The 15,811-nt window shown below is 40.5% G+C and overlaps 1 pseudogene across 1 annotated transcript; it reads right to left on the reverse strand.

Moving 5' to 3' along the window:
* Positions 1-8,499: 8,499 nt before the first annotated feature.
* On the reverse strand, positions 8,500-14,917 carry LOC146368147 (uncharacterized; annotated as a pseudogene). Its single transcript, XR_014797686.1, has 4 exons — positions 14,651-14,917; positions 13,598-13,813; positions 11,608-11,829; positions 8,500-9,601 (listed from the first exon to the last, which is right to left on the reverse strand). The product of XR_014797686.1 is annotated as an uncharacterized LOC146368147 (transcript).
* Positions 14,918-15,811: the final 894 nt, after the last annotated feature.

The following is a 15,811-nucleotide window of genomic DNA, read 5'->3' on the forward strand; positions in this document are numbered from 1 at the left end:
TTAGATTATTCCAATAATTGATTAATATATTATGCTAAATCTATACAGATTTTCCACTTTGGATATGACAGTAAGAGTTAGTAAACCTCCAGTAAAGTCTCCCTGCTGTTTCTTAGTTTCAGCAATGAAACGGAATTTAAAACAAAACATAGATGGCATTCTGTCCCCTTGGCAACCACCAAGATCCCACCGCCTACAGACATTCAGTAACACTTAGAAACATATGCCGGTAATTAGATAGTGTTAATAAATATATGTTACTAAATATGAGTTTTCTACACGTCCTAGTTTACATTATGAAAGAAGTTATTGTGAGTGAGAAACCTTTGAAGGTCTAACACGTTTCTACTAAACAGTCATATTCTACTTTCCACAAATGTCATATGACAACCTAAATGGCTTACAAGATGATGATGTCACATATATTTAGAATCTTACAACAAATTTGATCCTTTGATCCTTTGATCATTTATTCCATAAATAGGGGTGAAACGCGACGACTTTTAGTCAGTTAATCGCTGCATTTATGTTCGCAGAATTGAAACGTTCTCCGGAGAAGTATTTTGAAACACCTGGATCCTTTTCGGATTAACTGTTTATAGATTCAAACATGTCTCAGAGAAAACAACCCTACAGATTTCTGAGGGAAGTTTTCTTTCTTTTTTCTGTTTTTCTGTAGGTCACTAACAGAAAAAAGACCCACACAGGTTCACCTCACAAATTTATAATTGTTTATATGTAGGTAATGTCCTCGAGTTCTTGATAACCACTTTTTCCTCTCTCCCTCTTTTTTTCTCGTCTGTTGTTGTGTGTGTTTGTGTGTATTGTGTTGTCTCTTTCAAAAAGCTGCGGGTCCTCACCTCAGCAGTGCTGCCATCTCCTGTAACCCTGGATGGTTCTACGCTACGTTTTCTTTCTTGTTTCTGTTGTTGTGGTAGTTTTTGTCCTCAGATGAGGTTTGAAGTGTCTGTGTTGTGCAGCTGGTCTGGTCTGTCTCTAGACAGCTCAGGCTGCACCCACCAGTAAATGGTGGAGGCTCACAAGGACATAGTTAACACACACAAGTTTCTGGCTTTCTGAACTCTGCACGAGGGTTTCTTCGACGAGGGGAGGACAGTGAGGCGCAGCCCCCCGTCCCCCGGTTACCCTGCTATACCCGCCATCCTTGGGAAACCCTCTGCAGAGGACCCGAGAGAGCCAGGAACTTGTGAGTTGTGTACGTCCACTCAGGCATCATTCATACTTGCTCTGTAGGCAGTTCCTGTCAGAAGGAAAAGGCAGAGCAGGAGCGCCGGGGGGCGGAAGACGGCGCCTCAGTGCCTCTCTCCTTCTGACATTGTGAAAAAACCCCAACAAATTTATAATTGTTTATATGTAGGTAATGTCCTCAAGTTCTTGATAACCACTTTTTCCTCTCTCCCTCTTTTTTTCTCGTCTGTTGTTCTGTGTGTTTGTGTGTATTGTGTTGTCTCTTTCAAACAACTGCTGGTCCTCACCTCAGCAGTGCTGCCGTCTCCTGTAACCCTGGATGGTTCTAAGCTACGTTTTCTTTCTTGTTTCTGTTGTTGTGGTAGTTTTTGTCCTCAGATGAGGTTTGAAGTGTCTGTGTTGTGCAGCTGGTCTGGTCTGTCTCTAGACAGCTCAGGCTGCACCCACCAGTAAATGGTGGAGGCTCACAAGGACATAGTCAACACACACAAGTTTCTGGCTTTCTGAACTCTGCACGAGGGTTTCTTCGACGAGGGGAGGGCAGTGAGGCACAGCCCCACGTCCCCCGGTGACCCTGCTATGCCCGCCTTCCTAGGGAAACCCTCTGCTCTGCAGAGGACCCGAGAGAGCCAGGACCTTGTGAGTTGTGTACGTCCACTCAGGCATCATTCATACTTGCTCTGTAGGCAGTTCCTGTCAGAAGGAAAAGGCAGAGCAGGAGCGCCGGGGGGCGGAAGACGTCGCCTCAGTGCCTCTCTCCTTCTGACATTGTGAAAAAACCCCAACAAATTTATAATTGTTTATATGTAGGTAATGTCCTCAAGTTCTTGATAACCACTTTCTCCTCTCTCCCTCTTTTTTTCTCGTCTGTTGTTGTGTGTGTTTGTGTGTATTGTGTTGTCTCTTTCAAACAGCTGCCGGTCCTCACCTCTGCAGTGCTGCCATCTCCTGTAACCCTGGATGGTTCTAAGCTACGTTTTCTTTCTTGTTTCTGTTGTTGTGGTAGGTTTTGTCCTCAGATGAGGTTTGAAGTGTCTGTGTTGTGCAGCTGGTCTGGTCTGTCTCTAGACAGCTCAGGCTGCACCCACCAGTAAATGGTGGAGGCTCACAAGGACATAGTTAACACACACAAGTTTCTGGCTTTCTGAACTCTGCACGAGGGTTTCTTCGACGAGGGGAGGGCAGTGAGGCACAGCCCCCCGTCCCCCGGTTACCCTGCTATACCCGCCATCCTTGGGAAACCCTCTGCAGAGGACCCGAGAGAGCCAGGAACTTGTGAGTTGTGTACGTCCACTCAGGCATCATTCATACTTGCTCTGTAGGCAGTTCCTGTCAGAAGGAAAAGGCAGAGCAGGAGCGCCGGGGGGCGGAAGACGTCGCCTCAGTGCCTCTCTCCTTCTGACATTGTGAAAAAACCCCAACAAATTTATAATTGTTTATATGTAGGTAATGTCCTCAAGTTCTTGATAACCACTTTTTCCTCTCTCCCTCTTTTTTTCTCGTCTGTTGTTCTGTGTGTTTGTGTGTATTGTGTTGTCTCTTTCAAACAACTGCTGGTCCTCACCTCAGCAGTGCTGCCGTCTCCTGTAACCCTGGATGGTTCTAAGCTACGTTTTCTTTCTTGTTTCTGTTGTTGTGGTAGTTTTTGTCCTCAGATGAGGTTTGAAGTGTCTGTGTTGTGCAGCTGGTCTGGTCTGTCTCTAGACAGCTCAGGCTGCACCCACCAGTAAATGGTGGAGGCTCACAAGGACATAGTCAACACACACAAGTTTCTGGCTTTCTGAACTCTGCACGAGGGTTTCTTCAACGAGGGGAGGACAGTGAGGCGCAGCCCCCCGTCTCCCGGTTACCCTGCTATGCCCGCCATCCTTGGGAAACCCTCTGCAGAGGACCCAAGAGAGCCAGGAACTTGTGAGTTGTGTACGTCCACTCAGGCATCATTCATACTTGCTCTGTAGGCAGTTCCTGTCAGAAGGAAAAGGCAGAGCAGGAGCGCCGGGGGGCGGAAGACGTCGCCTCAGTGCCTCTCTCCTTCTGACATTGTGAAAAAACCCCAACAAATTTATAATTGTTTATATGTAGGTAATGTCCTCAAGTTCTTGATAACCACTTTTCCTCTCTCTTAGGGAAACCCTTTGCAGAGAAGCTGTGAGAGTTAGGAACTTTATAGTTTTTTGAGCTCAACATCATATTTATATAAAACTAAATTTTCAGTGAACATTTGAACCCCACTCGGTCGCGACAGATGGCCACCCCTTTCTGAGCCTGGTTCTGTCGGAGGTTTCTCCCTGTTAAAAGGGAGTTTTTCCTCCCCACTGTCGCCAAGTGCTTGCTCATAGGGGATTTTGGGGCTTTGTTAAAATAACCGCTGATAAGTTCACTGGCATCAAATTTAGGACACAGCAAATACGTAAATGGGTGATTTGTCATCAAGTGAGGAATCATCCATTTGAAACATATTCGCGAGTCATATTTAGTTTTGTATAAATATGATTTTAGGTACACTAAGGCCAATCACAGACTAATTTGTACAATTTGGGGGGAAATAAATACAAAATTTGGAGGAAATAGATTTGTCATTGTGTCAACACATCTTTGTTACATATGCAGAGCTGGTGTTATATTCTTAAGATTTTGTTCATTTGATGAGTATATCTTTCTGCCTTGCTTCACATATTTACTGCTTCTTGGCTAGCTTTGGTCATGCTTGCATCAACACAGGTAGAAACAGATACACATCAGAGAAACACCATGCATCGGCCTATCTAAATGCAAATGGAAAACGACAAACTTCTAAATATAAATAACTTTTAGATTACTAAAGCTATCAATGGATCCACAGTTCCCAGAGTGAAAACACATTCATATTATGTTCAAGTCAGTTGTTATCCAATTTTAAAACTATAAAATAGAATAAACACTATTTTTAGTTTACTTATTTAATAAAAAAATTTCTTAGAATTTTCAGAAAAACTAAAGTTATATATAGCAAATTAAGTAAGTAAGTACAAAGTAAGTAAAATTTTATTTGTATTACACTTTTCAACATAAACATCACAGAGTGCTTCACAAGAAACTAAAAAAATAACCACAAGGAAATTTTAAAAGATGAGTTTTTAGCTGTTTTTTAAACGAGATCAGAGTCCCTAGATCCCAAGTTCAAAGAGACAGAGTTCCAGACTCTGGGGGCCACAGTTTTAAAAGCTCTGTCACCTTTTGTTTTTATCCTCATATGATGGACAACCAGCAAGCCCAGCAAGATCTCTAATATATGTTGGTACCTGTTCATGCAGAGCCCTTAATGTCAAAGTCATATTCTTAAAGGGGACTCTGAATTTAATGGGGAGCCAGTGCATCTGGATCAGCAGGGGTGTGACATGTGACATACTTGGAAGACAAGGTCAGAAGCCTTGCAGCAGCATTCTGAACACCCTGCAGACGTTCCAATGAGGCATTATGTTACGGGTCCCGAGGATGAAGACCACGATGACAAATATGTTACCTGTAAAAGCAGGTGAAGAGCGGAGTAAGGAAGACACGATGCGTCTCTGCTTTCCTCCAGAACGTATCTGAGTCTGATTCATTTCACACAAATAAATGCTATGTAAAACTAAACATAAGCTTTCAATATTCTTCTCAGCTGGTTCCTCATTCACATAAACTACATTCACTTATTTCTCAACCTCATTGAAATATGCTCTCTTTAAACTGGTTCAGTTTCTCAAATTCACACTTCTTTCCACAACAGTTACATTCCTTACTCATATCAATAAACACATCACATTGTCTTCTACAGTGTCTTACTGACTAAACAGTTATATTCAATAACAGCATCGGTAAATACATCACATTTGCTCCCTTCAGTAATTTACTGGCAAAAGTTGCTCAGAGTGCTTGTGTTACACTAGCTAATCTACTCAGTCACTTTAACATAACTATTAACATTCACATCTCACAGAACTGATTTGATTGGAGCATTACAACAAGTTTGCACAGAGCATAGGAGCGCACTGACTCTGCTTCACGAGCGCTCCACCTAACGGGCGGGGTTCGCGATGCGGCCGGGACATTCCTCTGGTTTCTCCCGTGTTTACATATAAATAATAGGGGTGCAACGATACACAAAATTCACGGTTCGGTTCGGTTCGATACTTTGGTGTCACGGTTCGATATTTTTTCGATACAAAAAAAAATGTTCATGTCTTTTTAATTTGTCATTTATTAAAATTATAAATATATATTTTAACTCAAAAGTACAGTTTTTAAATTTAATGTTGCTGAAACAACAAAGTAATAAAATAATAAATCTATCTGATCGAGGAATCACTCATCTTTGGAAAAGAGAGTTTATTACAGAGAAATGTCTCTTTCCAAAATAAAAGCTATACTATACGCTTCTTCTGGGCTATATTCTCAGCAGCATATTAAACATATCAGGTCCCCATAAGGAGAATCATGTGCTAACGGCTGTCTAAATGACTCGGGTAAAGTTTGTAGCATGCGTGCTTGTTGTTTTTGTCTGCTTCCACTTGTTTTTGCACTAGGATGATGTCGGCGTAAATGTGCAGTCATATTCGTTGTGTTCCCACTAGTGCTGTCAGCGTTAATCTCGTTGAAATGATGTTAACGCCACAATACGGCAAATCTCCGTTAACGAGCTACCGCGGATCGCCCCATGTGTGGGACTGAACGGCGCCAACACGTTAACGAGCAAACTGCGCTAACGAGCTAACTGCGCTAATGCACTAGTTCCCACCCATGTAATTGAGCATTGCGTGGCACATCCGACATACTGTTTTACTTTTGTCCATGACGCACTTACCTTCAGGGTCATGCTTCACATGAAAACCAAAATAGTTCCAAACGCCACATCTGAATGAGGGTGGGGGAGGTTCAATTTGCCATGTTGCAACGAGAGCTTAACTTCTGTCTCTCTAGCTTGCCCTGCGCTCAGTGAATCTGCGTTCGACTACTCCGCCTAGGCTGCACTGTCGAGCGCAGATCCACTGAGCGCTCAACACAGACAGCATCGTCAGAAGAAAAGTTGATAAAATAAATTAAACATTTTGTATTGTTCGAAACTTATGCATACCGAACCGAAAGCACTGTATCGAACGGTTCAATATCGATACGAGTATCGTTGCACTCCTAATAAATAACTCAGGCGGACCGCCTTAAACTCTCTCATTCACATTAATGTGGGTAACCATGGTAACAATAAACAACATTTTCAGTGCGAGCATCATTTACCGACCTATAAAAGCAGGTGAAGAGCGGAGTAAGGAAGATACAATAGTCTCTGCTTTCCTCCAGAACTGACGAAGCAGCGGAAGGTGGGCTCCACTTACTGCATCCCGAAACCCTGGAGCAACCACCAAAGTTCTGCCCTCACTTCTTTCTAACATAAAATGAATCCCTTTTACATGGATTTTCTATCCTTTTAAAGAAACTGAAAATAAATACATATAGTAATGAAAAATGTCCCGTTACACGAGTGTTTTACACAAAATAATATTAATGTGGCCATTCCCTCACAGGGTTGCCACAATTACATAAAAAAGTGAAGAAAGAATTGCAATAGTCCAAACGAGATGAAAGAAATGCATGTGTGACAGTTTCAAGTTCTGAGCATGACACAATGGACTCAGCTTAGCAATGTTTCTTAAATGATAATAACAGGAGCAAACCAGAGATTTAACATGAGCGTCCAAAGTCAGAGCTGAGTAAAAGTTTACTCCAAGATCTCTAGCAGAGGATTTGGCAAATGTAGCAAGAGGACCTAAATTTTCCATAGCCCTGGGCACAAATTTATCGGGAGCACAAACAAGGACTTTGGTTTTCTCCTCATTAAGTTGAAGAAAGTTATCAGCTATCCAACCTTTAATGGAGTCTATGCGCCTATCAGAATTAGAAAGACTTTATTTATCCCCAAGGGGCAATTAAGATACAGCAGAGCAGCATGTCATTGAAGATAAGGGCAAGTAAAACACAGCAGAAAATAAATAACATGAAAGACTAGCGGTCCTGTTGCTCTATTTTCACCTGTAAAGCAGGAGTGGCGTAGGCGGAGATTTGCTCTGGTGCAGGTGTGCCGCAGCGGTCAGTGGAAGAATCCGCGAGTTTCTCTGTGAGTTTCCCATTACGTGGTAGCGCACTCCCGGTGCTTGCTTGGAAGTTTAGGGTTTTTTTTTTTTTTCGCTGTAAAAAGAAGTTTTCTTCCCACACACAACGGACACTAATGTTTTTGTCACTTTTTATGGAATCAAACTCAAAGTAAGGTCAGTACTTCCAAGCTTTAAACGCTGCACGGTCATACTCGCTCCCGCACTCGATATATGATCCACTGTTGCACACAGCTGTTGTCACGAACGTTGCACTCGCTTATGTCACTGTCATGAGACATTCTTGCAAAAAAAAAAATCACGGTTTAGTAACGCAGTAATGCAGCGTTACTAAACAGAGACACAGAAGGACAGATATTGTTCCTCACATTACTAACTTTTTCAATGAAGAAAGAAAGAACATTTTTACAATCTTCATTCAATGAAACTGGACCAGCAGGTGGAGCAGGAGCAACAATATCACTAATGATGTCAAATAATACCTTGGGGTTACCTCTGCTCCTTGAAACTAAGTCTGAGAAATAAGCAGCCCTTGCATCTCAAACTGATGCGTTAAATGAAACTAAAGGGGCCTTTAAATGAAAGAGATTAACATGTAGACAAGTTTTCCTCTATAATACAACAGGAATTAAATAGCAAATACTGTCATTTGTTCACGGGGACGGTTCTGAGAGGACAAACATTGCCTAAAATAGAAAGACAATAATTATTAAAAAGATTTGTTAGTAAATCAACATCGTTATAGGAAGGTAAAACTAAATTCAAAATATCAGAAAATTTAGCAGCAGTAGAGGAATTTAAGGTGCGAGACTTAACCACATGTCGAACAGAAGAGAGGAACAGATGGAAAGTCAAGTTAAAAATAAATGTTTATTGAATCTTGTTACTTATATATATATATATATATATATATATATATATATATATATATATATATATATATATATATATATATATATGTGTGTGTGTGTATGTGTGTGTGTGTGTGTAAAATAATCCAGTTTACCAGGATCTATGACACGATGCACGTTTACCAAATGTACACGTGCATGTAGCGAGAGACACCATTAACATTTTCTAAGAATGAAACTTACATCTAGCATCGTTTTTCATATGCATTTTCAACTGTACCGAAGAACTGAAACTTTTTCCACATGTGCTACAACAATAAGGTTTTTCACCCGTGTGGACTCTCATGTGTCTTATCAAGCTTGACTTAAGGATAAAGCCTTTCCCACAGCCTCTGCAACAGTGTGGTTTCTCACCTGTATGACTTTTTATGTGGCTTGCAAAATGTGCTGCGTCGCTAAATCTTTTCCTACAGGTGCTACAGTAATATGGCTTCTCACCTGTGTGAATTCGCATGTGTCTATTCAAATTTGTTTTTAAATGAAATCTTTTCCCACAAGTGATACAGGAATGTTGTTTTTCACCTGTATGAAAATCCATATGCATTTTCCAATACGGCTTCCACTTAAATCTTTTCCCACATGTGCTACAAGAATATGGCGTTTCACCTGTGTGAATTCGCATGTGTCTATTCAGGTATGTCTTCTGACCAAAACCTTTTCCACAAATGCCACAAGAATGCAGCTTCTCACCTAGGTGAATTCGCATGTGTGTATTCAAATTTGTGTCTAGATGAAATCTTTTGCCACATGTGCTACAGGAATATCGTTTTTCACTTGTATGATATTCCAGGTGCATTTTCAAATGTTCCTTCCGATTAAATCTTTTCCCACAGGTACTACAAGAATGTGGTTTTTCACCTGTGTGAATTCGCATGTGTCTTGTCAAGTCTGACTTCCAACTAAATCTTTTTCCACAGTAACTACAAGAATGTGGCTTCTCACCTGTGTGAATTTGCATATGTCGTTTCAAGCTTCCCGTCCTATTAAATGTCTTTCCACAGGTGCTACATGAATGTACTTTCTTGGAATTTTTAACCATCGGGTCTGCTATGATTTGATTCAAATTATTTCTGTGTAAGTCATTGTCCTTGCTTTCACACTGATCTGTGACAGGAGAGTTGTGAGAAAGGAGCAGGACACTGCTTGGTTCTGGTTCCCTGTAGTCACTTTCTTCACTAGCAGGAAAAGTTTCAGTCTCCTGCTTTTGTTCAAGCGGTTTTCCCTCTTCAGTGGTACTGAGTTCCTCGTGTTCCTCTTTAATCTGTGAAGGATCCTCCTGGTCCAGACTGGAGTTCGCCTGGTTGCAGATGTGCTGATATGTGAGCCCCTCCTCATCCTTACAGTCATGTTGTGATAAATCTGAAGCAACAGATTAAAAAAACAAAACATACATTTGAGAAATTACAAGGTAAGCTTAACCATTAGCAGGTCTCCACATGGTAAGCATGTTATTCAGATATACCAGTGAAAGGCATGTTGTGGGGAGAAACTATTTTGCTGACTCAGTGAAAACCATTTTGGCTGCTCATTTACAAACTATATGAAAAAACACTCTTCTTCTGTGATCGAGTTAAGTTTAGAATCATATATTTCAGAAAGCCAAATGTAAATATTTACCATACTTAACCCAATCCGGAATCTGTTCGAATATTTTTTCCCTTTCCATGCTGCAGAGCAAACCTCAAATTCTTGAAAACCGGCAGAACAAAATCTACACCCAAACTTTGTTGGGTGTAGATTTTATCAGAGAAGGGGGTGGACATTTTAAACTTACACTCACTTAAACTGACTTCTTATTTTCTCCTCAGCTTCTGCATCAGTTAATAGTCGAAATCTAATTTTTGTATCACCTATCAGGGGAGATTTAAAAAAAAAAAAAAAAAAAGTCAGCTGTAAAAAAAACTATTAGATTCTCATAAATATTACTGTGTTGTACTTTCTGTGATATTAGGTGACTGTTGAGTCTGTAATTTCAGTGATATCTAAAATCGGTTCAACTGACTTAAACTCTTGCCTTGAACATCTCACATGTGTTTCACCGAGATTTTTGCTGCTGTTCAAAACCTTATGCTCATCCCCAAAATGTTGCATGAAAACTTTCTGTGTAAAACTGATATCAGACCACCACCTCTTTCTTCTAGCTCCTCCATGGTTATCAACCTGCCTCCTTGTGCTCCCAACAGAGAAGATGCCATAACCGACAACAACACTGTGTGTTTATGGTGGGGATTAGGGCTGAAAGATTCATATATGTATAACAGCAACAATCAAACATCAAAACTGGGCAAGAACAAAGATCAAATAAAACATAAACAGATCACCAAGGATGAGAAAATAAAGGTGATTTGTAACAAAACAAATAAAATGTAGGAGAAAACAAATACTTGATATAGAAAGGCTTGTATTAAAGGTTAAATGGCAGAAAACACTTAAATGTTTATTTAAAAATTAGTCAAAACCTTTACATGACACCTACTGCAGTACATTTTTATTTAGATTAACCATAAATTTCCTGAGCAGGCAATGAATAGGATTAGGCTGCTGAGGGCTTCCCATGGTGCCTGAGTGTTTCTTCTTCACTCACCTCTTTTCGCGCTGTGTGTTTATACTACACCACTATCACATTTTATAGAATTTAACTCTGGCACTCTCTGCTTTCCTCCCCCTCCACTCACCTCCAACTGGTTGCAGCAGATAGCCGCCCCTCCCCTTTCTGCTAAAAGGTTGCTTTTCCTCAAAATTGGGGACTTTAAAAAAGTCCATGTGAGCCAGGAACTTCCAAATATAAACAGTATACTCGACCAGAGAGGAGAGGACATTGGATCACAGTTACAGCACGATTAGCGAAGCCTATCACGCTGTGCCATGTGCTGCATTCGGACTTTCTGACCACGTCATGATCATTCTGATGCACGCGTACAGAGGCTGAAGCTCTCCAAACCTGTTGTGAGGACTAAAAAACTGGAGTAACGAGGCTGTGGAGGAGAGACGCACGGCTTGGAATCTACAGACTGGGACACATTGAGGGCTACTTCTAAAGGCTGGGATGAGTTTACGACACTGTCACCTCCTATATCCACTTCTGCAAGGACAGCATTGTGCCAGGGTGAATTTTAATAATGGCAAATCCTGGTCCTCCTCTGCGCTTCTACACTACACTAACTGCTGCACCTCCACCCACCAGTCTGTCAAGCTGATTAAGTTTGCAGATGACACCACCGTTATTGGACTCATCTCGGACGGGGATGAGTCTGTCTACAGGATGGAGGCTGAACGTCTGGTGTCCTGGTGCAGCCACAACAACCTGCTGCTGAACGCCCAGAAGACAGTGGAGATTTATTGAGGACTTTAGGAAGCACACATACCTATTCTTTGCAACTTTACTTCAGGCTTCCACATGATGTCCAGCTCCTGCCCAGTCCAGACGATGACATCTTTGGTTTTTGGCTTCAGTGAAAGCTGGTCACTTTCCTGATTGAGGGAGATTTCCTCTTGTTCATCTTTAGTCTGTGGAGGCTCTGGGTCCTGCTGGTCCAGACTGGAGCTCCTCTTCTGGTCACAGACCTGCTGGTTATCCAGAACTTCATCTTCAACACAAGGACACAAGAAAATAGTGACTAATGTTATGACAAGAAAATGTCAACATAGTCAATAGTCTGACCCTGAGTCTCCCTAAGCTTTAGCAACTTGACCTTTTTCTCATATTTAACAAACCAAACATTTCATATTCTGCTTGCTTGTAAGTGAAGAGAGAGTCAATGTAATGGATGTCTGGTGGGAAGGAGTTCCAGAGGCCCACAATAACAGTGGAAATTTAATCAAAGAGATCTCAAGAAAAATCTCTTGGGAACACCGCATTGGAAATGAGAATTCTTGGGAATTTACATTTTATGACTTGGTTGAACCGACAGGAGCCAGAGAGAAAATATTTAAACCAGTTTAAGAGTTTGTCAGTGATTCTAACAGAGGCTAAACTGTCAAGAAGGTGTTAGAGAGTGTTAAAGTGCTAATTTTTGTGACTGCCAGTGATTAGCACACAATATAGAAAAAAAACAAACAAACATACAAAACCACACAAACAAATGAACAGCAGGATGATCTGAATATGACAATGAAAGCTAATCTTTTAATATTTTACTAATAAAATACTCTGGTCACTTTATTAGGTACACATTCCTAGTACTAGATTGGAGCCCCTTTTGTCCTCAGAACTGACTTAATTCTTTGTGGAGATTCAGCAAAATGCTGGAAATATTCCTCAGATATTTTGGTTTATATTAACCCGAGAGCTTCACACAGCTGCTGCATATCTGTCATCTTCACATCCATGATGCAAATCTTGTGTTCCACCACATCCCAAAGGTGCTCTATGAGGTTGAGAGCTGGTGACCTAAGTACAGTGAACTCACTGTCATTTTAAGGTAATGGGGTTGTAACCCATTATACTAATCAATTGTTGTATCCCATCTGCTTCAAGATTCGACATGTTATGTGTATTCAGAGATGCTCTTTTACATATCTTAGTTGTAAAATGTGCTTATTGGACTTAATGTTGCCTTCCAGTCAGGTTGAAGCAGTCTGTTCATTCTCTTCTGACATCAACAAGGAGTTTTCACCCAAAGAACTGCCCTCACTAGATTTTTTATTTTTCGGACTACTCTCTGCAATTCATACAGATGTTCATGCTGGAAAATTTCAGCAGATCAGCAGTTTCTAAAACACTCAGCGGAGCCAGTCTGTCACAAACACCCACACCGCAATCAAAGTGATTTAAATCAGCGCTCACTTTGAACTTCAGCAGGTCATCTTGATCACATCTACATGCCGAAATGCACTGACTGCTGCAATGTAATAGGCTGATTACATTTTGGATTAAAGAGTAGCTGAATGGGTCTCTCAGATATGCGAGTGATATTTAAGGTGTTTAAGGTGTTTTAAATATTCTCTCTCATGCGGTGAACAGCAAAGAATTCTGTTCATATGCAGAAAGTCATCATTTATGAGGCGTACAAATCACTAGTCCAACTTGGTCCTTGTGGCCAATATCCACATTTTTCATTGCCTCAACGGTTTTCCAACATTCTGCGTACAGTTCTGGGCCAACATGACTTAAATCTATATTCAGGAAATAATATATAGATTTAAAACCCAGTTTTTATTTTACTGTACTAACACAAAACATGTCTTCAGTGAGGTAGTATGCCAGGCAGAAATGCACACCGCCTGTCTTTGTGAGCTCTTTTCATGAGGAGTTAACTCTGATATTATCATGTAATGTTTTTATACGAGTCATATTCATTTCTGAATTATGAAATAATAATAATAATAATAATAATATATTACAGTTTTGCATACTTGTTGTGGTCAGCTTTACTCCAGGTTTACACAACAAACCCAGCTCTTCCCTTGTCCAGACATGAATGCCTTCAGCCTCCTGCTTCAGTTCAAGCGGCTCCCCTTCCTCACTGCTGCAGGTTTCCTCCTGTTCCTCTCTAGTCTGTGGAGGCTCTTGGTCCTGCTGGTCCAGACTGGAGCTCCCCTCCTGGTCACAGACCTGCTGCTCATCCAGACCTTCGTGTTCAACAAAGGGACACAAGAAAATAGGGACAATAGTCACCTATGGAGAATTAAGTTTATGGTTTCATGGATTCTTCCATTCTTGCAGACTTTGCCAGAGAAACATTTACTCATAGTCATTTGTTGATTGGGTGATGTTATTAACCCTGCAGCTGTACAACTGTGGTCCAATTTTTAGATGTGACTGCCAGTGATTACCACACAATGTAAAATAAAGAAAGAAAGAAAGAAAAAAAAACATACAAACAAATGAACAACAGGATGATCAGAATATGATAATGAAAACCTACAGCATTTTAAGAAGGCCGGTATATGTTAATGCTAATTTTCTAATATTTTACTAATCAATGTACACTCAGTGGTCACTTTATTAGGTACACAATGCTAGTTATGTGTATTCAGAGATTCTCTTCTGCATATCTTAGTTGCAAAAAGTCATAATTGGACCTACTGTTGCCTTCCTGTAGGTTGAAGCAGTCTCCCCATTCTTCTCTGACATAAACAAAGAACTGCCCTCACTAGATAATTTCTCTTTTCGGACCACTCTCTCTAAATCATACAGACGCTTGTGCAGATGGGCAGTTTCTGAAACACTGAGACCAGCCAGTGTGGCACAAACAGCCACACCACGCTCAGTGATTTAAATCCAACTCGCCTCCCCAAAACGACGCTCACTTTGAACTAACAGAAGGTCATCTTGATCACGTCTACATGCCGAAATGCATTGACTGCTGTCATGTAATTGGCTGATTATATTAAAAACTATTGTAAATCAACGCATGAATTTACTACTAATAACAGAAATCCCCACACCTCCACAGGTTTACACACCTGTACTGTGTGACTTTATCCCGGGTCTGATATCCAGCAGTCTTAGCTGACTGATCTCCTCCTCATACCGGACGATCGTTTTTTCAAACTCTGAGAAGATTTGTTCTGCGGCAGTAGTTAATCTCACCTCTATAAACTCTCTCAGATGAAGAACTGAAGACATTATTGCTACAACAACCGATACATTCAAACTAAATTCTTCAAACAAAACTCATTCACGATGCAAGCGCTGAACGGCATCATTTCCGCTATTCTTCTTCTATTGAACTTCCGGTAGACTGGAAGTATCAAAGGCGCATTGCTGCCCTCATCAGGTCAGTCCAACAAAAATCAAGTCTGCACTTTCCAGAAACCTGGATAAAGAATTTATGGTTTCAAATGACCAATTCATTGTGCATAAGGTTTCTTTCTGCAGACCATCAAACCATGCTTAACCCTTTCTGACTTACATGCCTCACACTCATACTGTTGCTTTATTATCATCACAGCAGCAGTAAAGTAAGAATGCTTTGTTGATAGAAAGATATTTAAATATTTAAAGTCCCCCCCCCTTTTTTTGACATTTTTAATGTGTTCAGGTTAAACCGTGCTGCTTGATGTTACTGTGTGCCTGCTGTTTTCATCAACAGTCTTGTTCTGTTTTAAACACTCAGATTCTCTTAGCCTAGGTTGATATTTTTGCCACACGATTATAAGTGATATCCTGGAATAAAGAAAATTCATTGATTAAAGTTTGATTTAATGGAAAAATCTTTAGGTTTTTCCAACATTTAACATAACAAAGAATGATGTCCTCATTGATTATAATCATAACTATAATTATTTACAATCTGTTTGATAAAGGAGGGTCTCTTGATTTCTCTGTTAAGTCCATGAAGTGGAAGTGAAATAACAACATACAAATACATTAATATGAATATTCTACATACATTTAGAGGACAGAAATCAACATTTTCATGTGGAGAAGGATTTTTGTAATTAAAAAGATCACAAGCAGTGTTAGCCTCCACGGCCAAACGGACATAAGAGTTCCACCTAAAGCACTCAAAAACACCCATAATGTCTGACTGACAGTTGATGTATGTGCACAATATAAAACCTTCATGAATTAGAGTGTTGTTTCTTTCTTTAAACTGAAATAGACAATGTGTTGTTGTTCAC

This window comes from Perissodus microlepis, chromosome 18 (genome assembly GCF_051167445.1).
Source record: "Perissodus microlepis isolate ML-2025 ecotype Zambia chromosome 18, ASM5116744v1, whole genome shotgun sequence".
In the NCBI taxonomy this organism is placed as follows: domain Eukaryota; kingdom Metazoa; phylum Chordata; class Actinopteri; order Cichliformes; family Cichlidae; genus Perissodus; species Perissodus microlepis.